The sequence below is a fragment of the Balaenoptera physalus genome, assembly GCF_965194825.1.
Source record: "Balaenoptera physalus genome assembly, chromosome: 12".
In the NCBI taxonomy this organism is placed as follows: domain Eukaryota; kingdom Metazoa; phylum Chordata; class Mammalia; order Artiodactyla; family Balaenopteridae; genus Balaenoptera; species Balaenoptera physalus.
In genome coordinates this window covers 59,581,003-59,606,491 of record NC_138897.1, presented here as the reverse complement: position 1 = coordinate 59,606,491, position 25,489 = coordinate 59,581,003, and the positions used below count along the sequence as shown (strand labels likewise).

General features: G+C 39.6%; 2 long non-coding RNA genes across 2 annotated transcripts in view; one reads left to right on the top strand and one right to left on the bottom strand.

Annotated features, from left to right (window-relative positions):
* LOC309640279 overlaps positions 1-25,489 on the top strand; it is a 47,503-nt gene that overhangs the window by 12,827 nt on the left and 9,187 nt on the right. Inside the window, exon 2 of the long non-coding RNA XR_014252157.1 lies at positions 10,636-10,765. This is a non-coding gene — a long non-coding RNA (uncharacterized lncRNA). The remainder of the gene's footprint in view (positions 1-10,635; positions 10,766-25,489) is intronic.
* Positions 1,666-10,663, bottom strand: LOC309640273. The gene is made up of 2 exons (XR_014252151.1): positions 10,083-10,663; positions 1,666-9,687 (listed from the first exon to the last, which is right to left on the bottom strand). It is a non-coding gene; the product is annotated as an uncharacterized lncRNA (long non-coding RNA).

The following is a 25,489-nucleotide window of genomic DNA, read 5'->3' as shown; positions in this document are numbered from 1 at the left end:
AGACTCAATTTCCTTACCTGTAAGTGAGGATGATAGTATTGACACTATGGAGTTGTTATGAGGCTTAAATGAGACCGTGTTTGTGAAGTATTGGTGAGTCATAGCAACTAAACAGATTTTTTTTCTTTTTTTGGTTATTTTAACAGATTAAGGAGAAAAAATGGGGTGGGGGGGGGGAGGGCAGAGGAGGGAGACCTCAGGTAGCTTCCAAAATCTCTATGTAATCTACTTCCAAACATTAATGGGTACCTGGGAATCTTGTTAAAATGCAGATTCTTTTTTTTTTTTTCCACGTTCCAATTTTTTTAACTACTAGATTCAAGACATAAAATTTTCCTAATAGAGTCAGAAAAATAACAGGAAAAAGAACTTCAAGATTCTTTTAGCTCTTCTAGTTCCTTTGCCTTTCCATGTGAATTTTAGAATAAACTTATCTACCAAAGAAAAAGTCTTGCTGGAATTTTGATAGGAACGGTATTAATTTGGAAGAATTGACATCCTTGATGATTCTTTCAGCCCATGAGAATGGTACATCTCTTATTTAAATCTTTGATTTCTTTCATCAGGATTTTCATCATATTAGTCCCATTCCTGTTTTATCCGATTTATATACAATTTTTTTTGAGCAATTGTAAATTGTGTTGTTTTAATTTCAGCTTCTACATGATCATTGTTAGTATATTTGGGTTTTTATGTTAATCTTATATTCTGGGACCTTGCTGAATTCACTTATTAGTCCTAGGAATTATTTTTTGGATTTACGTAAGCTTTTCTATATAAAGAATCATGTCATGTAAATAAGGATAGTTTATTTCTTCCTTCTTTAAAAAATTTTTTTAATTTAATTTTATTTTTTTATATAGCAGGTTTTATTAGTCATCCATTTTATACACATCAGTGTATACATGTCAATCCCAATCGCCCAATTCATCCCACCACCACCCCCACCACTTTCCCCCCTTGGTGTCCATACATTTGTTCTCTACATCTGTCTCTTTATTTCTGCCCTGAAAACCAGTTCATCTGTACCATTTTTCTAGGTTCCACATATATGCGTTAATATACGATATTGTTTTTCTCTTTCTGACTTACCTCACTCTGTATGACAGTCTCTAGGTCCATCCACATCTCTACAAATGACCCAGCTTCGTTCCTTTTTATGGCTGAGTAATATTCCATTGTATATATGTACCACAACTTCTTTATCCATTCATCTGTTGATGGGCATTTAGGTTGCTTCCATGATCTGGCTATTGTAAATAGTGCTGCAATGAACATTGGGGTGCATGTGTCTTTTTGAATTATGGTTTTCTCTGGGTATATGCCCAGTAGTGGGATTGCTGGGTCATATGGTAATTCTATTTTTAGTTTTTTAAGGAACCTCCATACTGTTCTCCATAGTGGCTGTATCAATTTACATTCCCACCAACAGTGCAAGAGGGTTCCCTTTTCTCCACACCCTCTGCAGCATTTGTTGTTTGTAGATTTTCTGATGATGCCCATTCTAACTGGTGTGAGGTGATACTCATTGTAGTTTTGATTTGCATTTCTCTAATAATTAGTGATTTTTTTTTCACACACACACACTGTATTTTATTTTTACAAGCGATAAATAGACTGACACCAAGCATTGTACATGGATGACCACAACAAAAGCAACAATGATTGCAATTACCAAACATGAAACACACTCATACTATGTCATAATATTGACATTCAGTCCAGTAATCCTCCACTGTAACAGCTCCTTTACTTTGCAGTGAAAATTGATTTGTATATTCTTTGCCTCTGAGTCCTTGTGGGATTTTTTTTTTTTTAATTTCAGACAGAAAGTCACAAAAATTATACTCATCCTCATCAGTTCACTCAGTCCCATGTAATTAATTGGTTTTTTTCATCTTGATCTTTTGTTAGCACTTTTATGAGTTCATCAGTTTTTCATCAGAGTTCTGAAAATGCTTATTCATTCAGTTCAGCAGTACAGTCAGTTACCAGAAACCTGTACTTGTCAGAGTCTTTTCCATGAATTTCTTGAAGATGAAACCCTTTTATAGGAACATATTTGCAAAATCATCAGAGTACACCCAGAACTGTCTGTAAATGACAAAAGACTTAAAAAATGACCGCGGTAAAAGAGTTGATGAAAGTTCATAATAATGCAGTTGACAAGAAAATTAGTTATTTCTGAGATATACATTTTAAAGTAATAACTAGGATTATTACTTATAACATTATACCAGAACATATAAGATTTTTAGAAATTTCATGTAATGTCTGAAACATTTATATTAACATATTTCCTTACATATTTCCATACAAATACAAATATAAGATTTTTAGAAATTTCATGTAATGTCTGAAACATTTATATTAACATATTTCCATACAAATAACCCAATGAAAGTTTAGTATTAGTTGTTTTGTTTGTTTTTTTATACTGCAGGTTCTTATTAGGCATCAATTTTATACACATCAGTGTATACATGTCAATCCCAATCGCCCAATTCAGCACACCACCATCCCCACCTCACCGCAGTTTTCCCCCCTTGGTGTCCATATGTCCATTCTCTACATCTGTGTCTCAACTTCTGCCCTGCAAACTGGCTCATCTGTACCATTTTTCTAGGTTCCACATACATGCATTAATATATGATATTTGTTTTTCTCTTTCTGACTTACTTCACTCTGTATGACAGTCTCTATATCCATCCACGTCTCAACAAATGACTCAATTTCGTTCCTTTTTATGGCTGAGTAATATTCCATTGTATATATGTACCACAACTTCTTTATCCATTCGTCTGTTGATGGGCATTTAGGTTGCTTCCATGACCTGGCTATTGTAAATAGTGCTGCAATGAACATTCGGGTGCATGTGTCTTTTTGAATTACGGTTTTCTCTGGGTATATGCCCAGTAGTGGGATTGCTGGGTCATATGGTAATTCTATTTTTAGTTTTTTAAGGAACCTCCATATTGTTCTCCATAGTGGCTGTATCAATTTACATTCCCACCAACAGTGCAAGAGGGTTCCCTTTTCTCCACACCCTCTCCAGCATTTGTTGTTTGTAGATTTTCTGATGATGCCCATTCTAACAGGAGTGAGGTGATACCTCATTGTAGTTTTGATTTGCATTTCTCTAATAATTAGTGATGTTGAGCAGCTTTTCATGTGCTTCTTAGCCATTTGTATGTCTTCTTTGGAGAAATGTCTATTTAGGTCTTCTGCCCATTTTTTGATTGGGTTGTTTGTTTTTTTAATATTGAGCTGCATGAGCTGTTTATATATTTTGGAGATTAATCCTTTGTCCATTGATTTGTTAGCAAATATTTTCTCCCATTCTGAGGGTTGTCTTTTTGTCTTGTTTGTAGTTTCCTTTCCTTAGCAAAAGCTTTTAAGTTTCATTAGGTCCCATTTGTTTATTTTTGTTTTTATTTCCATTACTCTAGGAGGTGGATCAAAAAAGATCTTGCTGTGATTTATGTCAAAGAGTGTTCTTCCTATGTTTTCCTCTAAGAGTTTTATAGTGTCCAGTCTTACATTTAGGTCTCTAATCCATTTTGAGTTTATGTTTGTGTATGGGGTTAGGGAGTGTTCTAATTTCATTCTTTTACATGTAGCTGTCCAGTTTTCCCAGCACCACTTATTGAAGAGACTGTCTTTTCTCCATTGTATATCCTTGCCTCCTTTATCATAGTTGACCATAGGTGCATAGGTTTATCTCTGGGCTTTCTATCCTGTTCCATTGATCTATATTTCTGTTTGTGTCCCAGTACCATATTGTCTTGATTACTGTAGCTTTGTAGTATAGTCTGAAGTCAGGGAGTCTGATTCCTCCAGCTCTGTTTTTTTCCCTCAAGACTGCTTTGGCTATTCAGGGTCTTTTGTGTCTCCATACGAGTTTTAAGATTTTTTGTTCTAGTTCTGTAAAAAATGTCATGGTAATTTGATAGGGATTGCATTGAATCTGTAGATCGCTTTGCGGGGTATAGTCATTTTCACAATATTGATTCTTCCAATCCAAGAACATGGTATATCTCTCCACCTTTTTTGTATTGTCTTTAATTTCTTTCATCAGTGTCATAGTTTTTTGCATACAGGTCTTTTGTTTCCCTAGGTAGGTTTATTCCTAGGTATTTTATTCTTTTTGATGCAGTGGTAAATGGGAGTGTTTCCTTAATTTCTCTTTCAGATTTTTCATCATTAGTGTATAGGAATGCAAGAGATTTTTGTGCATTAGTTTTGTATCCTGCAACTTTACCAAATTCATAAAATGCAGATTCTGATTCAACAGGTGAGGGAGGGGGAGGGGCCCTGAGATTCTGCATCTAACAAGCTCCCAGGAAGAGATTTGTGAGCCAGGACCGATCTGGGTTTGCGTGTGATTCAATCAATAATTGTGTGATAAATTATCTCTGAGATTCAGTTCCATATCTGTGAAATGGTCATAATAATACACACCTTACATAATATAAGCATTATAATTACACAATATAACATATCTACAAAGCAATTGTCATTATTTCACAAGTTTAGGATTTATTTTAATGCCCTGGCAGCTCTGAGCCAAGAAAAAATAAGCATAATTATTGCTTTTACACATGGCAGGCAGAGTACATGTTTAGAGTCAGACAGACCTTGGTTCAGGTCCCACTTTCCTGCTTTTCACCCATCTTGCCTGACGCAGGTTACTCTGTTCCTCCAAACTTTAGTTTCTTTGTCTGTAAAATAGAACTGGTAACTACCCTGTATTCACAGTATACAGATTAAATGAGCTATAGCTCATGTAAAAGACTTAGCACATATATTTAGCAGAGTATGCATTCTATGCTTAATAACTGATAGTTATTATTACACCAGGTAATCTAGGCTGTTTCCAGACTGTCTAAAATGTTGTTACTGTGTAAAATGGAATCCTCTGCCAGAAACACTTTGGGTAGAAAATTTACTCATGGGATTAGAAAGATGCCTACTTCTTCTTAGGATTTTTATCATCATCTTACTATTTGTGTTGAGGATGGTCAGACACACTTTCGAAAAGCAGCAATATTGAGGGGTCAAATATACTTAAAAAGGAAAATGATCACTTTTAATTTGATCTACAATATCTACCTCAGGAATTCCCTGGTGGTCCAGCGGTTAGGGCTTGGTGCTTTCACTGTCAAGGGCCCGGGTTCAATCCCTGGTCGGGGAACTGAGATCCCACAAGCCCCGCAGCGCAGCCAAAAAAATAAAATAAAATATCTACCGCAAACTGAAATAAGTAACAAATGGCGTAAGTGGATTAAAGTGCCAATTTTTTTATTTTTTCAGAAACCTAGCCCTTTAAATCTACATGAAAATATACAGCGTTGTTAGCTCATGACAATAAATCCACTTGGCCAGATGGTTTCCATTTGGTTCAAGCAAGTATTCCGAGTAACGGGCCCTAGGAAAGCGGTCTCTCCACCCCACGCTTCCTGTGGTTGAGGCTTAGAGGGGGCCAGTGCTCATCCCAGTGGCCAAATTTCCTAAAGTTAGTAGGCAAGCTAATGAGGGCCTCGGAGGTCATCACATTTGTTCCAGATCTGAAGCTCTAAATGCATAGCAGTAAGAGGCGTGTGTATGTTCAAGCAGGACTAACCGGAAATACGGACTAGGAGAAATCACACGTTCTTGATGTTAACTAAGGCCATCCTGGCCACGCCAAACACCACCGCTGCCACTTACTTTTCCAGATGAGTGAACAAGGAAAGATCGAAAACTTTGGCCCTGGGATTTTGTTTGGCTTGGTTTGGTGTTCTAAAATTGTTCCTTTGTAAACACATCTTATTAAAGCCTCACAGGGAGTTTAGAGGTTGAGATTTTTGCCTTGCTTCCCCTCCTATCACATTACAAAAGAGGAAGTTAGTCATCAGGCAATGAATTCCCAGTCACCTTCAGAATCAGGAAAAAACCTCATCTGCCCAGGAAGCTTGAAGGGAGGTGATTCCACAGTTGCTGAATCACTATTACCACAGAGTCTCCCCTGCACTGGTGAGCAACCCTTGTAAAAATGGATAAGGGCAAGAACACAGTAAAAAGTCAGACAGAAGCAGATGGTTATGTGACTGCTGGAATGGAGTTCGATGAGGATGAGAATCTAGTAAAAGAGCTGGGTCATCCACAAAGAGGAAGCTAAAGTGGACATCTAAGGAGGAATTACATACCTTAAGGGTCCAAGTGGTTCGAGATAGCTATCAAAGAAAGGGTCAAAGAAATTCCAGAACTGGTACAGAATTCCCATGTCAGTGGCTATTCTAATCAAAATGGACAAGGAAACATTCCCAGGGAAATTTGATTGGAATCACAAGACCTGAGTGAACTAATGTTACTAGGTAGTTTTTTGGTGAAGAGTCCCGTCAAAAGCCATCCTATAATAGGGAGAAAATGCAAGTGTTCAAGGCATCTTCAACTGAGTCCTAAGATACAGAATATTGGGACTTCCTGGCAGTCCAGTGGTTAAGACTCCGTGCTCTCACTGCAGGGGGCACAGGTTCCATCCCTGGTCAGGGAACTAAAAACCCGCATGCCTCGCGGTGTAGCCAAAAATAAAAAAAGAAATAAAGAAAAAGAAATACAGACTATCCCTTCATGCAAGTTAAAATATAGCAGGAAACAGCATTCCTTGTGTTATGTGTGGGCTCTGGACTTATCATGAATTTGATTATCAAAAGATACCTGGAAGGTTGTCTTTTGTGAAGTAGGTTAGAACTACTGCAATTTTTCATCACAATCAGCAGGAGGGTGCTATGCAATGGGCCATGCAAAGAATTTTGATTTGGAGACTTCCCTGGTGATCCAGTGGTTAAGACTCCAAACTTCCACTGCAGGGGGCACGTGTTCGATCCCTGGTCGGGTAACTAATATCCCACATGCCTCGCAGCATGGCCAAAAAAAAAAAAAAAGAATTTTGATTTTACTCTACGTATAATGAAACTCATTGGAAGACTTTTTATTTACTAAGGACTCCTTGGTTGTTTTCTAGTATAAATCAGTCCTGCAGCTACATTACTCCCTTCCATTCATTAAATATTTTATGAAATTCTAATACACACCAGTCACTGTTCTAGGCTCTGGATATAAACTATTGAACAAGATAGGCAAAATCACATCCACTGCCAGCCTGGATGATATCTTTGGACAATTTTTTTTTTTAAGACAACCCTTCTGGTGGGTAAGTAAAGGCAGATTTTAGCCCATTCACTTACCTCAACTAGGCATCCTTATACAGTGCACAACCTGTGCAAATGTTCATGGTGACCCTGGACAAGTGACTCGACTTCAATGACCTTATTTCTTAGGGGGGCAGACAGACAATAACCAAGCAAACACAAAATAATTATAGAGGATGGTGTGATGGAGAAAAACTAAAGAGAGAAAGACTTCTACAGATCAGATGATCAGGAAAGTTCCTCTGAAGAGATGGCAATTAGGCTGAGGCATGAAGTATGAGAAGGAGCCAAATGTGGTAAGAACATTGCAGTAAACGAGAATAGCATGCGTGACGGCCTTCAGGTGTGTTAAAGTTGAAGCAGCGCTATAACATCAGTGGGTAAGAACTTAACCTCAAGACAGATGACCCTGGGTTTGATTATGTTACTCAGAGTTATTTAACCTCTCTGAGTCTTGGCTTCCTTACATAAAATGGAGATTAAAAACACCTACCTTATAAGGTTGTTTGAGGATTAAATGAGATAATGTGTGCATTTAGTAGGGGCTTGATAAATCACAAGCATCGTGCACACACACACACGTAAGCCTAAAAAGGAAACTGAGAAGGAATTTCTAAAGAGGAAAAAGAAGAGTCTGGTGTCACTGAAGCCAGGAGGAGAGAGTTAAAAGATGAAGGTGGTCAGCGGTGCGAAATGGGTTTTTTTAAATAAGTGCTTTAACTTTTATTGTCCTTGTATCCTTATGAAAGATGACAGACATTTTGATATTAAGTGGGCACATGATGTGCAGAATTTACTGTAAACCAGAGAGTGGAAACCAGTGCTGAATTCTACATTTTGACATCTAGCCCAGTAACTAACATGTGACCCTCTGACATTCATGAATGAAATGTCATTAGAAATATCAGATCACCCCTTTGAGACATGTAATTAGTAGAGAAAATGATCTCAGGATGTTCAGGAAAGGAAGTCACAGCGTGAGCATCTGGTTGTTCTGCCGTCGTTACACGTGAGAATGTAAGAGAGCTCAGAAAAGCAACCACTGAACCTGGCCGTGGTCATTTTAGCAGAGTAGCTTCACTATCATGGCTGAGTTGGAAGCCTTATGACTATCATCTGAGGAATTATTCTCATACGTGGAAATGCAGAAAGATAACATACCTGCCCTGTTAAGAAGGTCGGCTCAGACCAGGAGCAGAGACCCAAGACAGTAACTGAAGTGGAGAATAGGATCAAGTTTGCATCTTTGTTTAAAGATGCGAATCACTTACACATGATTATATGCTGAGGAGAAGCTGAAAATACAGAAGAGGATAATAGTTGATGTATAGGGAGGAGGTAAGAGGTCATAGGACCCAGAGCACGAGTGGAGGGTGCACACCTTTTGTTGCGAAATGAGAAGGAAATACGAATGAGTATAAATATCCTAACCTTTTACAGATGGGAGTAGAGAGTTTAAATTTCTCAGGGTGTACTACATTTGCCTGGGAAGTTAGATCTGAGACTGAGGGACAAGGAATTGAAGGGTAGGTTGACAGGATTGACCTACGGAACTACAAAAGTGGGTGATCGATTTGATATCGGCCTGTAACAATTTTGGGATACTATCCGGTTTGGGGGGGGGTGGGTTGAGGGGTTTTGTTTGTTTGTTTGTTTGTTTCTTTTGGCCATACCACACCACTTGCAGGATCTCTGTTCCCCGACCAGGGATTGAACCCAGGCCACAGCAGTGAAAGCTTAGAATCCTAACCACTTGGCCACCAGGGAACTCCCAGGATGCTATAGTTTTTAATCCACAAATTTCTTTATCAAGGGAATAAAATGACCGTAAATATTGGGCTGGCCAAAAAGTTCGTTTGTTTCCTCACGATGTTACGGAAAAAGCCGAATGAACTTTTTGGCCAACCCAATATAAAGGAACAGGAGATATTCTGAGCAATTTTTTAAAAATATTTATTTATTTGGTTGCACTAGGTCTTAGTTGTGGCAGGTGGGCTCCTTAGTTGTGGCTCCAGGGCTCCTTAGTTGCAGCACGTGGGCTTCTTAGTTGTGGCATGTGGGCTCATTAGTTGTGGCACACAAGCTCCTTAGTTGCGTCATACATGTGGGATCTAGTTCCCTGTCCAGGGATCGAACCCAGGCCCCCTGCATTGGGAGCGAGAGTCTTATCCACTGCACCACCACGTAAGTCCCCTGAGAAACTTCTGAAGCTAGCTCTTTGGATGGTAAAATTTCAGTCTGAAGTTTTGCTGGGGAAAAAAAAAGTGGAATTAAACCTAGGGAGCGGATATATGCAGTCCCAAACCAGAGGCATGGCTCTTGTGCTTCCAGGGTTCAAAAACTTGCAAAATGACAGAGAACCTCCCTCTGGCTTCTGGTCTATTATCGTTTTATTATATTTGTTTCCTGACAGCCTTTGTTGCAGACACTCTCTCTGCCCATGGTAGGGAATTCATAAGCCAAGGCCATTCCCAGAAGCTTTTGTCTCAATAACCTTTCTTTTTTTTTTTTTAAATATAAATTTATTTATTTATGTATTTATATATTTTTATTTTTGGCTGTGTTGGGTCTTCGTTGCTGAGCGCTGGCTTTCTCTAGTTGCAGAGAGTGGGCGCTACTCTTCGTTGCTGGTGCCTGGGTTTCTCACTGTGGTGGCCTCTCTTGTTGTGGAGCATGGGCTTTAGGCATGCAGGTTTCAGTAGTTGTGACACATGGGCTCAGTAGTTGTGGCTCACGGGCTCTAGAGTGCAGGCTCAGTAGTTTTGGCAAACTGGATCAGCTGCTCTGCGGCATGTGGGATCCTCCCGGACCAGGGCTCGAACCCGTGTCCCCTAGCATTGGCAGGCAGATTCTTAACCACTGTGCCACCAGGGAAGCCCCCTCAATAACCTTTCTGAATCATACAACTGGTTCTCCAGTATTACTAATCAGTCATTTAAAAATCCTTTAGAGACAGAAGAGGCTGCTGGGGCTCATGGCAGAGTGACCTTGACTTCTCTCAGCTCAACAAATGCCGGGGCAGAAACAGCACACACACAGAGCAGATTTACAACTCTACTGGGAAACTCCTGAGATAGGCCTAACTATGAAGATGGGGTCATCTTCAAGGTCACTGTTTCAACAACGAAAAAATGCACTGAAGTAAACAGATTCCAAGTTTTAGCTAGTGTTATTGGCCCTCTCGCTCCAATGGGCTGAGCACGCTATAAATTATTCACGTGTGTTAAGTTTATTCATCACGGCCATGATGAAATTCTGGCTACTGTGCCATGCCCAACTCATGCTCCATTTATGGTAATAAGAGAGCACTCCCACCCTGGATAGGGCCCCTTGTCCCTGGAGAGATTTTTCTGTGTATACATAAAAACCCATCTAGAAAGCTGGGTCCCGGGGTCTTCAGCCTCGCGGAGCCTGTTGACAGCACTATCCGTTTCTACCACAGGGTGGCGCCCGCGAACCTCGAAAGGCGCTGCGCGGCTGTGCTGGGAATCCCACCCTCCGCGAGCCTGAACCAGGGGTGCCAGAGAGCAGCCCACGCGTTTCACCAAGGAGAAAACTGCCACCCAAAGAAGGTAAGGGACCCGGCCCAAACCACAGCGATACTTTGCCGAAGGCAGGATTAAAGTCCTTGTGTCAACACTGTCAATCCCAAATTCATTCCACCAAAGGGCAGTGGTTTTCAAACCAAAACAACCTCTCTCCTCTGGATGTTTCTTTTTCTAATCCCCTCCGAGGACACCCAGCCACCAACCCCTGCCTCCGTAGCACAGAACACACCTGAGTCCTCCAGGTGCTGTCCTAAGAGTATTACATGTACTAACTCATCATAACCTTCACAGCGGTCCTATAGGGCAGAAAAGAGTATTTAAAATCCCCATTTTAAAATAAATAAATTAATTTAATTTAATTAAATAAAATCCCCATTTTACAGATGAGAAGCCTGAGGCACAGAGATCTCAGAGTGGGGAAATGGCAGAGCTGCAGTTTGAGCCTCAAGCCTGTGTTATCCCTAGGGCTTAACACACCCAGCAGTGGCCTCCAGTGAATGTGCTTGCAGCTTCTCTTAGAAAACCCAAACTACCAGGCATCCAGTCCCTCCATTTCCATCCCTTCTACCTCATCATTATCTGCATCTCCCCCCAGCCTTGAATCCTTCCCTTTCTACCCGTAATTCTGATCCCGGTGTCTCTCAGTGTCCCAGAGGACAATTATTCTCCCCTCATCCCTCTACGGAAACTGCCTCACTGAAGCTCCTGATAAGCCTGGTTTGTCAGACCCAGTGGGTGCCCCGTTCCTCTCCCTTCTTTGTCACCGTTGTCCCCTCCCTGCAGCCTCACCTCCTTGAGCTTACAGGACACTGTCCTCCTCTGGTTTTCTTCCACAACAATGTTCTCACTTGGTTTTTTTGAAGCCTATCTCAGACCCTGTGACTCAGAATCTCTGGCTCTGGGGTAGTTTTGCAAAGCTCCTTGGGTGATTTGGCTGCACAGCCAGGGTAAGAACCACTGCTCCCTGCTCCCATGGTAAATATGCACGATTCCACTTATGTGAAGTACCCAGATAGTCAGATTCATGGAGACAGAAAGTAGAACAGAGCCAGCAGGGGCCATGCAGGCTCCAGACCATCACCCGAGATGTCCCTTCCTGCCTTCCTGCCTGGCTAATTCCTGCTCATCAATCCGGCTCAGCTCCTGGCTGCTGCTGGGCTAAGTGGACCCTCTGCATTCTCTCTCTCCCTTAGAAATCTCATTTGTTCCACAGCTGCAGCTCTTCCCTACATATTCTTCACTCCTAAATCCCCCTCTAGCCCCAGCAGTGCTCTTGAGTCCTGATGCAAATTCACATCTCCCGCCTGCTCTCTTACACAAGACACCGACTTTCCTCCAGCACCTCAAAGCCAACACGTCCAAAACTTGAGTTATCATTTTCCCTCTTTCTACCCTGCTTTTCCTCCTGTGTTTTCTATTTCAGAAGCCAGCATCATCATGTCCTGTGTGTATCAGGTACTTAGAACAGTGCCTAGTAGCTATTATTATTCTATGAGGGTTAATAATATTATTAACAATAAAATTATAATACTAGAATTATGACAAAGACTTTTAGAAATATGGTGAAGCCAGAGATGAAGTATCTGTCTCTCTACAGCATCTCTATATTTAAGATAACTTTAAAAACTAGCCTCTTAAATATTGAAGTAGAAAAGGAAAAGCTTAATGATGGAACATGCTCATACTGGAAGCCAAATACTATGGTTGATTTTCCCCAGCAGAAAACTTCCTTTGAAAAGTGGAGCCTTGCCAGAAGACCTAACAAAAGGTAGAAATAGCAAGATATTTCAGATATACAATCTAAGAGGACACAGATGACCGAGGGTTGAACAGTTTTATGTCTCTCTAATCAAGATGTGCTAGAGATTATAGAAGACTCTCAAAAGATGTATTAATGATTTACTGACTAAACAAAATTAATGTGATATTGTCAAAGATGAGCCATTATGAATGGATAAACAAAATGTGGTATAAACAAACAATGAGATACTATTCAGCCTTAAAAAGGAATGAAGTACTAATACATGTTACAACAAGGCTGAATCTTGAAAACATGCTAAGTGAAATAAGCCAGACACAGAATGACAAATATTGTATGATTCCACTTATATGAGGTAACCAAAGTAGTCAAATTCATAGAGACAGAAAGTAGAATGCTGGTTGCCAGGGGCTGGGGGGGAGGAGGGAATGGGGAGCTAGTTTTTAATGAGTACAGTGTGAGTTCAGAATGATGAAAAAGTTCCAGAGATAAATTGTGGTGATGATTGCACAACAAAGTGAATGTACTTACTGCCTCTGAACTAGACACTTAAAAATGGTTAAAGTGGTAAATTTTGTGTTATATATATTTTACCACAATAAAAAAAATCAAAAGAAGAGCCATCAAGCTCAATACTTAATAAATAACTATAAAGTTTCCTTAAATATATTTTTCCTAGTAATAGATAAAATTTGTAAAATTTCATAAATAAATGCAATATACGTCTCCACGATGGGATGTCAGTAAGGACAACAGTTCGGGGAACAGCTTTCCAATATATCCAAATTAAAGTTGGAAAGAAGTAATTAAAAAAAAATCATAACTTAAACATCCAAGGAAGAGATGCAGGAGGAGGAGGATAGTTCTCTCAAAGAATAGGGGAGTGGGCTTCCCTGTTGGCGCAGTGGTTGAGAATCTGCCTGCCAATGCAGGGGACATGGGTTCGAGCCCTGGTCTGGGAAGATCCCACATGCCGCGTGGCAACTGGGCCTGTGAGCCACAACTGCTGAGCCTACGTGTCTGGAGCCTGTGCTCCACAACAAGACAGGCCGCGATGGAGAGAGGCCCGCGCACCGCGATGAAGAGTGGCCCCCACTCGCCGCAACTAGAGAAAGCCCTCGCACAGAAATGAAGACCCAACACAGCCAAAAATAAATAAATAAAATAAAATAAATTTATTTAAAAAAAAAAAAAGAATAGGGGAGTAAGGGACATTTTATTTTATACAAAAGTCAATCAGAACAGAAATTGTAATATAAAAGTCTGTCGCTACACTTCTACCATTATACAAAAGGGGATATTTAATTTTGAGTGTCAAAAATGAAGAATTATGAACATCAAAATTGCTCTTGTTATTCTCTTTTTGATAGAATAATTTCCTAATGGAAAACTTCAAATCAAAAATATTCCCCAGAATAACACAGCTAGAATTTCTAATATTCTAATATGTTCCTTCCCAGCTGCTCTTTTTTTTTTTTTTTTTGGCTGCGCCACGTGGCATGTGAGATCTTAGTTCCCCAAGCAAAGATCGAACCTGCGCCCCCTGCCGTGGAAGTGCAGAGTCTTAACCACTGGACCTCCAGGGAAGTCCCCCAGCTGCTCTTGTAGAGGCTTTATCAGAGGCCATTGGTGCTCCCAGAACTTCCATTTGCCTCTCCCACCCTCCGGGCCACCTTGCCATTGGGCTGGGGACTAGTTCTGGCCAGTGGAAAGTAGCAGGGTGACATGTGTCCCTTCCAAGATGGAGCAGGTGCAAGCCAGTGGGCCCCCTCCATCTGTTTCCCTGTCCTGTTGAGTCCAGCTGACACGGTGGCAGAGTTCACAAGATCAGGAAGCCTGGATTCTCAAGATGCTGCTTGTAGACAGGCCTGGCCAGCCTGCATTGGACCTTCTGTGAGGAAAAAAAAATTGTGTTTTTAGCCACTGAGATTCGGGGGTTTATTTGTTACCGTAACATAGCCACACTTCTACTGACTGATACAAATGATAAGGTGGAAATCCTTACTATTTTCCCTACTCATCAAGTCAGTTCTACCTGTGACCACTTTCTAAAACTCCAAAGTAGCCATCGTTAAATACTAAGAAACGCTAGAGGGCACAATTGCGTTGTGGAAAACTGGCCAATACTGTAAATGAAGCAAGGTATGGAATCTCGCAAAAATTAAACAATGCGACAGAAAAATGGGTCATGAAAATCATTAGCTTTGGAAACAACTTTTTTCTTTGCAAATTTCTTAGCTACATTTCGCCATTTGAGATCATTGAATTAAGAGAAAATTTACAACACTTTAATTTTAATACAAAACTAATAAATTCCCCAAACACGTAAAGCATATACTTCTCCAAATATGAATACTTACATTGGAAAACTAGTGGGAGTGTTCTCAATGTAAGAGACACAATTGTCTTCCGTCTATATTTTTTTCTTTCTTCGGATGTGCCTGTCTGCCAGCACTGTTAACGGCCATGGAATCCGTACATATCCTAACCCGGTTTCTTGAGAAGGCTCCAGTTTCTAAAGTTTCCTTGTTATAAGAGGTGACCAGATGTTGCAAACATCAAGCTGTGACAGGAAGCTCTCCTCCCACCACAATGTCATCCTGCGTGCTGAGCAGACTTCCTTTTCCCGTTTCCTTTTTCCCCTGTCTCTCATTTTTTTTCTTCAACGTCTATTCAAAAGCTGCTGCCAAAACTGTCTTCCTCTATTGTTGTTCTGATGACATCATCCCCTTCCCTGACTTGCCCCTGTCTTTAGTTTCCGGGTCCAGTTTGCCTTCATTTCCTTGGGCTTCATTTCTGTGCTGCCTCTACTGCATTTTCCTGTGCTGTCCGCTGCTTCTCTCCACTTCTGACGGGACTGTCGTTCTTGACGTCCCAGCGTTGAGGTATCTATTCATCTTCTAACAAAAGAAGTATCCCCAGGTCTCTTCCAAAAGAACTTCATTTATATATTCATTGCTCAAGCACATATTAAGCACCTTCTGCGTGCAGGGCATGGTTCTGGGTACTGTAAGAGCGCATATAATGTGAAAGACATGGTCCTCGAACTCAAAACTACCAGGTAGCCATTTATGTTGGGGCTTTGGAAAACCAGCTTGGGGGATGAACTAGCAGGAGAAAATTATGCAATGATACCAAATAACTACACCATCAGAGTGGCAGACTTGGGGTCATTCTAATTATTTTATCATCTTGTCAAAATTATAATTTCAACAACAAAAAAGTTGAGTCTTAAATTGGTGTTAAGGATATGACCCTTACACCAAATTACAAAAACTATTATTTCCACTGCATACCACGCTCCTATTAAAAAAAGAATTTTTTTAAATTTAATTTAATTTTTATTTATTTATTTTTTTGGCTGCATTGGGTCTTTGTTGCTGTACGCGGGCTTTCTCTAGTTGCAGTGAGCCAGGGCTACTCTTCGTTGCAGTGCGCAGGCTTCTCATTGCAGTGGATTCTCTTGTTGCGGAGCACGGGCTCTAGGCGCGTGGGCTTCAGTAGTTGTGGCTCACGGGCTCTAGAGCACAGGCTCAGTAATTGTGGCGCACGGGCTTTGTTGCTCCGCGGCATGTGGGATCTTCCCGGACCAGGGATCAAATCCATGTCCCCTGCAGTGGCAGGCGGATTCTTAACCACTGTGCCACCAGGGAAGTCCGATTTTTTTTTTTTTTTTTGTGAGTGAGTTTAAGACAACACAGTAAACAGTATCACATCAAAAGGGAAAATGTTATAGTAACATAGAAAAAGACAGTTGTGTCAAACCCAGGACTCTAACTTTAATATGAAAAAAACTATCATCTAAATTATATGATGTTATTTAGTGACCCAAACTACCTTAAATAATACTCAAGAGTATAAAATTCATTACTGTGATTATAGTTTTTTGGTATTAATGTGATATGTAGAAAACCTACTTTGCATTCATATTAAAATAAAATTTTGAGATTTTAGTATGGGATAAACAGTGCCTAATAATCACATGTATTGAAGAAAAATCACTTCTTAACTGAAGACCTTGCTGATATTTTTTACTTAGGAGAGTGGAATTTAGTCTAATGAGGTTTGGTGTATTAGAAAGCATACTAAGTTAAAAACTTCTAGCTTAGTCATTAATTTGATGCTTGGTGTTAGGCATACTAATTTGAATCTCTCATTTCTAGTTTCCTCACCCTGAAATGAGGATAATAACATCTACTTACCCACTCTTCAAGGTTGTTTTAAGAATCAAATGTGATAGTGTATTTGAATAATTTGAAAAGTATAAAGTATTATTCAATGTAAGGTATTATTTTCATTATATTTATGCCACTGTGATTTTAAAATGTGATACAAATTATTTACTTTATTGATTCAGTCAATGAAAAGTTCATGTCATCTTTAGTTGTTTATGGAAACTGTTTATAGGCTCATGGGTTTATAAGGCAACATAATTGACAAATATTAAATAAACGAAAATACCTGCCTTCTGCTATTATAACCTCTCTAAATGTTTCATTTCAAATCAAATTAGCATTTGTGCATAAAAATTATTCTATATTTTATATATATTTTATATATTTTTTATATATAAAAATTTTCTATATTTTTAGGGTGACAGAATTCAAACACCCTAAATTATATTTTTTTGATACAATAATATTAAGTATTCTTAAAATTATTATCATGTGCTTACTATGTATCAGGCATTGCACTAGGAATTAAAGATAGAAATATAAATGAATGGTACCTGCCAAGAATTATTATTTCACTTGACTGTTTAAAATTAAAAACATAACTTGACATTTTAAAAGAATATTTATGTGATCAAATCAAACAAGTGGTAATGGTATGCCACATTCATTAAATTTGTATTAGTATTTGTTTTTTTTTTTTTTTGACTGCACTGGGTCTTAGTTGCAGCACGTGGGATCTTCCCTGAAGCACGCGGGACCTTTAGTTGCGACATGTGGACTGTTAGTTGTGATATGCATGCAGGATCTAGTTCCCTGACCAGGGATCGAACCCAGGCCCTCTGCATTGGGAGCTCGGAGTCTTACCCACTGGACCACCAGGGAAGTCCCTGCATTAGTATTTTTTGTTAAACAATAGCCATCACTTATTGAGTGAATACTGTGAGCCATGCACTGTACTCAGTATTTTATGCTCTTATTTTATTTAATTCTCATAACAACAACTCTAAGATGGAGGAACAATTATTATTCCCAATTAATGGATAAAGAAACTGACACTAAGAGAAGTAACTTGTCAAGGTCACATATCTGATAACTTGAATTTGAACCAGAAGTGCTCCTCACCATCATGCTGTACTATCTCAACAAAAGGAACTTGTAAAAATACACATTGAGAACTAAATATGTAGCCCATGATGTTTTAGTGGAATAGATTTGGGATATTCAACTGACTACATGACTTGTGAGTGGTAAAGATCTGTGATGGTTAATTTTATGTGTCAACTTGCCTGAGCCATGTGATGCCAAGATACTTGGTCAAACATTATTCTGGATCACGTCTGTGAGGGTGTTTCTGGATGAGACTAACATTACATGGGGACTTCCCTGGTGGCGTAGTGGTTAAGAATCCTCCTGCCAATGCAGGGGACACGGGTTTGAGCCCTGGTCCAGGAAGATCCCATATGCCTCAGAGCAACTAAGCCCGTGCACCACAGCTACTGAGCCTGCGCTCTAGAGCCCACGACCCACAACTACTGAAGCCCGCGCGCCTAGAGCCCATGCTCTGGAACAAAGAGAAGCCACCTCAATGAGACGCTCACGCACTGCAAGGAAGAGTAGCCCCCGCTCGCCGCAACTAGAGAAAGCCTGCGCACAGCAACGAAGACCCAACGCAGCCAAAAATAAATAAATAAATTTAAAAAAAAATTAAAAACATTACATGAATTGCCCTCCCTAATGTGGGTGGGCCTCATCCAATCAGGTGAAAACCTAAATAGAACAAAAAAAGCTGACCCTCCCCCAAGTAAGGGAGAATTCCTCCTGCTGGACTGACTTCAAACTGGGACACTGGCTTTTTCCTGTCTTCAAACTAGAGCTGAAACATCAGCTCTTCCTGTTCTCAGGTCTTTGGACTCGAACTGGAACTACACCATTGGCTCTTCTGGGTCCCAGTTTGCTGAGTCATCCTGCAGACCTTGGGACTTGTCAGCCTCCGTAGTTGCATGAGCCAATTCCTTATCATCAATCTCTCTCTCTCTCTCTGTGTCTCTCTCTCTCTCAATACACACACACACACATACAAATACACACATATCCCATTGGTTCTGTTTCTGTGCAGAACCTTAACTAATACAAGCTTCTTAAGGTCCATCCAAGAAAATTTCCAAAAAGACAAGGAGAATGGAAAAATAATGATTCTGTAACACTTTATAGTTCACGTCTGAATAGAGTAAAAGGAAACAGTTTGTGCCAGCCGTAACTCACTTTCTAGTTGTTTGACCTTGAGTAACTCACTGAATCTGAGACTCATTCATTCATTCATTCATCCATCCATTCAACAAATACTTGCAGAATGTCTTTTCTGAGTCAGGCACTCAAAGTACTGTGTTAGCACTGAAAACATCAGGGTAGATAAGATAAATGCCCCACCCTCGAAAAGTTCCGTAGTGTGAGAGCTGGAGGCATTTGATAGGAAAATTCATGTTTGAAGTCAAAAGTTGTAAATGTTGGATCATCAGGGACCTTTATCTCCTATGCTATTCCTGCACAAACCCTCGACTTTTGGCCCTGGTGGCATTCTATCTGAACACACATTTGGGGCTCTGAAACTCTGCCTAAGCCATCATCTTCCCTTTGAGGAATGCCTTTATGGAATTGTCTTTCCCAATTATGTCCCACTACCTTTTCAGAGCTCTTTTTTTTTTTATAAATTCATTTATTCATTCATTCATTTATTTATTTATTTATTTTTGGCTGCTTTGGGTCTTCTTTGCTGCGCGTGGGCTTTTCTCTAGTTGCGGCGAGCAGGAGCTACTCTTCATTGCGGTGCGTGGGCTTCTCATTGTTGTGGCTTCTCTTGTTGCAGAGCACGGGCTCTAGGCACACGGGCTTCAGTAGTTGTGCCTCACGGGCTGTAGAGTGCAGGCTCGGTAGTTGTGGCGCACGGGCTCAGTTGCTCCGCGGCACGTGGGATCTTCCCGACCAGGGCTCGAACCCATGTCCCCTGCATCGGCAGGTGGATTCTTAACCACTACTCCACCAGGGAGGCCCTTTCAGAGCTCTTTTTAACTGCCTCACCGTACTCAGATCTTCCTCTAACTGGAAATTCCCAAAGATTTTCTTCTTTATGCTCTTCGTTAGCATGTATCAAATATGAGCTATTATTCATCTTTGTATATAATATTCTAGTTGTTAAGCTTCTACAAGCAGCATATAATTTGATATTTCTTTGTTTCATTCAGTACACTAAGCATTTCTTGAGTAACAATGATTTGCTACTGTTGACTCAGTATAAGAAACTGGAAAATCACTTCATTTCAATGTCCTGATTTTTCATAAGCTACACAATGAAGAAAACACTTAAAATGGAAATTTTATGTAAAATATTATTGGTTTCCAAGTGGGAAAAAAAGGCCAAATAAATTAAAAATATCATAATTTATTTACAGTCATTATGGCAATAGGGAAATTAATCAACATCTATTACTGAAATTAAATATCTCCTGTTCATGACAAATATCCAAAAGTAGTCCCTTATATAAGGATTCTAATCTTACTTATTCTAATCTTATTTAATCAATAATTAAATTTTAAGTTTTGAAAAAGGCCTAAGCCATATATAATTTGCAGTTAAAAGTTATTGATATGTGGCTAAGGACCTGAGTTCTCTAAGGAAAAGGGCAGGACTGGGAGCATCTTTTCCATTTGTGGAGGCAGGGAGAAAAGCGATTATGACTCAGACTCAGAGGAAAATAGTGATGCCACTTCTTATAACTGCACACACTTGGACACATTAGCTTTGTTAAGTCTTAGTTTCTTTAAAATTCATCAATTAAAATTTTATTCTTGGGAATTCCCTGGCAGTCCAGTGGTTAAGACTCGATGTTCTCACTGCCAAGGGCCCGGGTTTGACAGCTGGTGGGGGGAGTAAGATCCCACAGGCCACGTGGCGCGGCCAAAAAAAAGAATAAGAATTTTATTCTCTATCTTCTTACTTGGTATAAAATGAAAAGGATATTCATCACAAAAGAATAGTTCTAACTCTCTGGAGATTTTAGCTTCATTTATACCTAAATTTATAGGATTGTTGTGAGGGATTAAATGGGTTAAGATGTTGTAAAGTACAGGAAGGTTGCCTGGCACTTAGTAATTGTGAAATTAATGATATCTGCCTTAGAAAATAAATGGCCAGAAAGCTTGTATGTGGCTAGACCCATTACATTTTTCACACTGGTTCTGCGTTATTCCTACTTGGCTAAAATCTCTGTTAAATGTGTTCTTCCTATGCCTTGAAGTTTATAATCTGATTTTTCCAAAATAGTTTTTATAATTTTTAAAAATTTATTTATTATTTATTTAGGCTGCGGCGGGTCTTAGTTGCGGCATGCTCACTCTTACTTGCAGCATGTGGGCTTCTTAGTTGTGGCATGCAAACTCTTAGTTGCAGCAGTCACGTGGGATCTAGTTCCCCGACCAGGGATTGAACCTGGGCCTCTTTGCATTGGGAGTGTGGTGTCTTACCCACTGGACCACAAGGGAAATCTAGGTTTTATAAGTTTGAAGTTCATGTTTTATTTTATGCTTTGTGCAAATGCTTTTTCTTTACGTCACTTACCTTCTTTGTGGGGATCATTATCTCAAGCCTTGCTCCAAGAATAGGATTATAGTTGTTGGTTGTTTTTTTTTTAAACTCAACATGGGGTCTCCATTCTTCTTTAAGTTTCACGATGAATTTGCAAAATTCTATCTAAATAGCTACATTGTTCCTGGCCCATTAGGCATTAGCTGCAGGATTTAAGTTTAACAATTCATAGCAAAGCATTAAAAAGGAAATGTGAAAAAATGTGTATGTGACTGCAAATATAAAGGAAATAGTCAAGATTTGAGCTGAACCAAAGGTAAAAGAATAAAAGTCCCTGTGTTTAAACTAAATCTTCTAAATATTCTGTATTAGTAAAACATACATCCTATAGCAGATGGAAGCTAAAAAATGGAAATGTCTGGGTAAACATGTTACATTTATTTCAAATAATCACAACAGAAACCATACTAAATACATGCATGCTGTGAACGGATGTGCATTGAGGGAGGGGCAACACTTCAGAGCTGGATAGTGGGAAAAACTACCAGGCTTGGCCCAAAGAATCTGGGATTTAACTCAAGCCAGATGATTTAATACCAAATTATCTTACCTGAGTTTCAGGTTTTAAAAGGTAGAGTAGAGGACTTCCCTGGTGGTGCAGTGGTTAAGAATCCACCTGCCAATGAAGGGGACATGGGTTCAAGCCCTGATCCGGAAGATCCCACATGCCGTGGAACAGCTAAACCCGTGTGCCACAACTACTGACCCTGCTCTCTAGAACCCGTGAGCCACAACTCCTGAGCCCGTGAGCCACAACTACTGAGCCCGTGTGCCACAACTACTGAAGCCAACATGCCTAGAGCCCGTGCACTGCAACAAGAGAAGCCACTGCAAAGAGAAAGAAACCCACACACCGCAATGAAGAATAGCCCCCACTCAACACGACTAGAGAAAGCCCAACTCATTTATGATAAAAACTCTCCAGAAAGTAGGCATAGAGGGAACTTACCTCAACATAATAAAGGCCATATATGACAAACCCACAGCCAGCATCGTTCTCAATGGTGAAAAACTGAAACAATTTCCTCTAAAATCAGGAACAAGACAAGGATGCCCACGCTCACCACTATTATTCAACATAGTTTTGGAAGTTTTAGCCACAGCAATCAGAGAAGAAAAAGAAAATAAAAGGAATCCAAATTGGAAGAGAAGAAGTAAAGCTGTCACTGTTTGCAGATGACATGACACTATACATAGAGAATCCTAAAAATGCTACCAGAAAACTACTAGAGCTAATCAATGAACTTGGTAAAGTAGCAGGATACAAAATTAATGCACAGAAATCTCTTGCATTCCTATACACTAATGATGAAAAATCTGAAAGAGAAATTAAGGAAACACTCCCATTTACCATTGCAACAAAAAGAATAAAATACCTAGGAATAAACCTACCTAAGGAGACAAAAGACCTGTATGCAGAAAACTATAAGACACTGATGAAAGAATTTAAAGATGTTACAAACAGATGGAGAGATATACCACGTTCTTGGATTGAAAGACTCAACATTGTGAAAATGACTCTACTACCCAAAGCAATCTACAGATTCAATGCAATCCCTGTCAAACTACCAATGACATTTTTCACAGAACTAGAACAAAAAATTTCACAATTTGCATGGAAACACAAAAGACCCCGAATAGCCAAAGCAATCTTGAGAAAGAAAAACGGAGTTGGAGGAATCAGGCTCCCTGACTTTAGACTATACTCCAAAGCTACAGTAATCAAGACAGTATGGTACTGGCACAAAAACAGAAATATAGATCAATGGAACGGGATAGAAAGCCCAGAGATAAACCCACGCACATATGGTCAGAGATAAACCCACGCACATATGGTCACCTTATCTTTGATAAAGGAGGCAAGAATATACAAAGGAGAAAAGACAGCCTCTTCAATAAGTGGTGCTGGGAAAACTGGACAGCTACATGTAAAAGAATGAAATTAGAACACTCCCTAACACCATACACAAAAATAAACTCAAAATAGATTAAAGACCTAAATGTAAGGCCAGACATTATAAAACTCTTAGAGGAAAACATAGGCAGAACACTCTATGACATAAATCACAGCAAGATCCTTTTTGACCCACCTCCTAGAGAAATGGAAATAATAACAAAAATAAACAAATGGGACCTAATGAAACTTAAAATCTTTTGCACAGCAAAGGAAACCATAAACAAGACAAAAAGACAACCCTCAGAATGGGAGAAAGTATTTGCAAACGAAGCAACTGCAAAGGATTAATCTCCAAAATATACAAGCAGCTCATGCAGCTCAATATCAAAAGAACAAACAACCCAATCCAAAAATGGGCAGAAGATCTAAATAGACATTTCTCCAATGAAGATCTACAGATTGCCAACAAACACATGAAAGGATGCTCAACATCACTAATCATTAGAGAAATACCAATCAAAACTACAATGAGGTATCACCTCACACCGGTCAGAATGGCCATCATCAAAAATTCTACAAACAAAAAATGCTGGGTAGGGTGTGGAGAAAAAGGAACCCTCTTGCACTTTTGGTGGGAATGTAAATTGATACAGCCACTATGGAGAACAGTATGGAAGTGCCTTAAAAAGCTAAAAATAGAACTACCATATGACCCAGCAATCCCACTACTGGGCATATACCCTGAGAAAACCATAATTCAAAAAGAGTCATGTACCACAATGTTCATTGCAGCACTATTTACAATAGCCAGGGCATGGAAGTAACCTAAGTGCCCATCGACAGATGAATGGATAAAGAAGATATGACACATATATACAATGGGATATTACTCAGCCATAAAAAGAAACAAAACTGAGTATTTGTCGTGAGGTGGATGGACCTAGAATCTGTCATACAGAGTGAAGCAAGTCAGAAAGAGAAAAACAAATACTGTATGCTAACACATATATATGGAATCTTAAAAAAAAAAAAGTTCTGAAGAACCTAGGGGCAGGACAGGAATAAAGACACAGACGTAGAGAATGGACTTGAGGGCACGGGGAGGGGGGAAGGGTAAGCTGGGACGAAGTGAGAGAGTAGCATTGACATATATACACTGCCAAATGTAAAATAGATAGCTAGTGGGAAGCAGCTGCATTGCACTGGGAGATCAGCTGGGTGCTTTGTGACCACCTAGAGGGGTGGGATAGGGAGGGTGGGAGAGAGACGCATGAGGGAGGTGATATGGGGATATATGTATATGTATAGCTGATTCACTTTGTTATACAGCAGAAACTAACACAACATTGCAAAGCAATTATACTCCAATAAAGGTGTTAAAAAAAAAGAGAGAGAGAAAGCCCACGTGCAGCAACAAAGACCCAATGCAGCCAAAAATAAATAAATAAATAATTTAAAATAAAATAAGATAAAAAGTAGAGTAGGGACTTCCCTGGTGGTCCAGTGGTTAAGACTCTGTGCTCCCAATTCCGGGGGTGGGGTGTCCAGGTTCGATACCTGGTTAGGGAACTAGATCCTGCATGCGTGCCACAACTGAAGATCCTGCATGAAGCAATGAAGTTCCAGCGTGCTGAAACTAAGACCCAGTGCAGCCAAATAAATAAATAAATACTTTTTAAAAAAGAAAATAAAAAGTGGAGTAATCTCACAAACTGTGGTGAAGACAATTTAAATCATCATACAAATCAGGGCAAAAGTCTAGTAAAAACAAACACTTAACAAATGATGGTTTCCAATTTTTATTGCCAAGAGATTGGAGTCATCTTGAGAAGCTGGGACCGTGTCAAAATAATTTTGTGTTTGTTGAATTAGTAGAAGAGTATGTGTGTGTGTCACAGGATACAGCTATCATCAAGAAGAAAAAAGATAGGAAGACAGAACTTGACCTTTGCTGTTACTGTTTTCATTGCATTGACTTCAGTGCTTCATCTAAATTCTGCTTCTTATTTCTCAAGCTTCTTATGATCTTTTGCCTTCCTGGGGAGCTAATTAGAACAATTCTGATCTGAGGAAAAATACTAGATATTTTTGTGGCCAAATTCAACTGAACTAAAGTTGAACAACTCGTTATTTCAATAGAATGTAGCAAAGGAATTATAGGAGCTTTATTCTTAGGGGAAGATTCTTTATTGCAGAAACACCTTTGTTTGTTTGTTTGTTTTTAAGTGAAAAGTTTCTACTACTCAGCCAAAATCTTGGGATCTACAAAGGGCGTTAA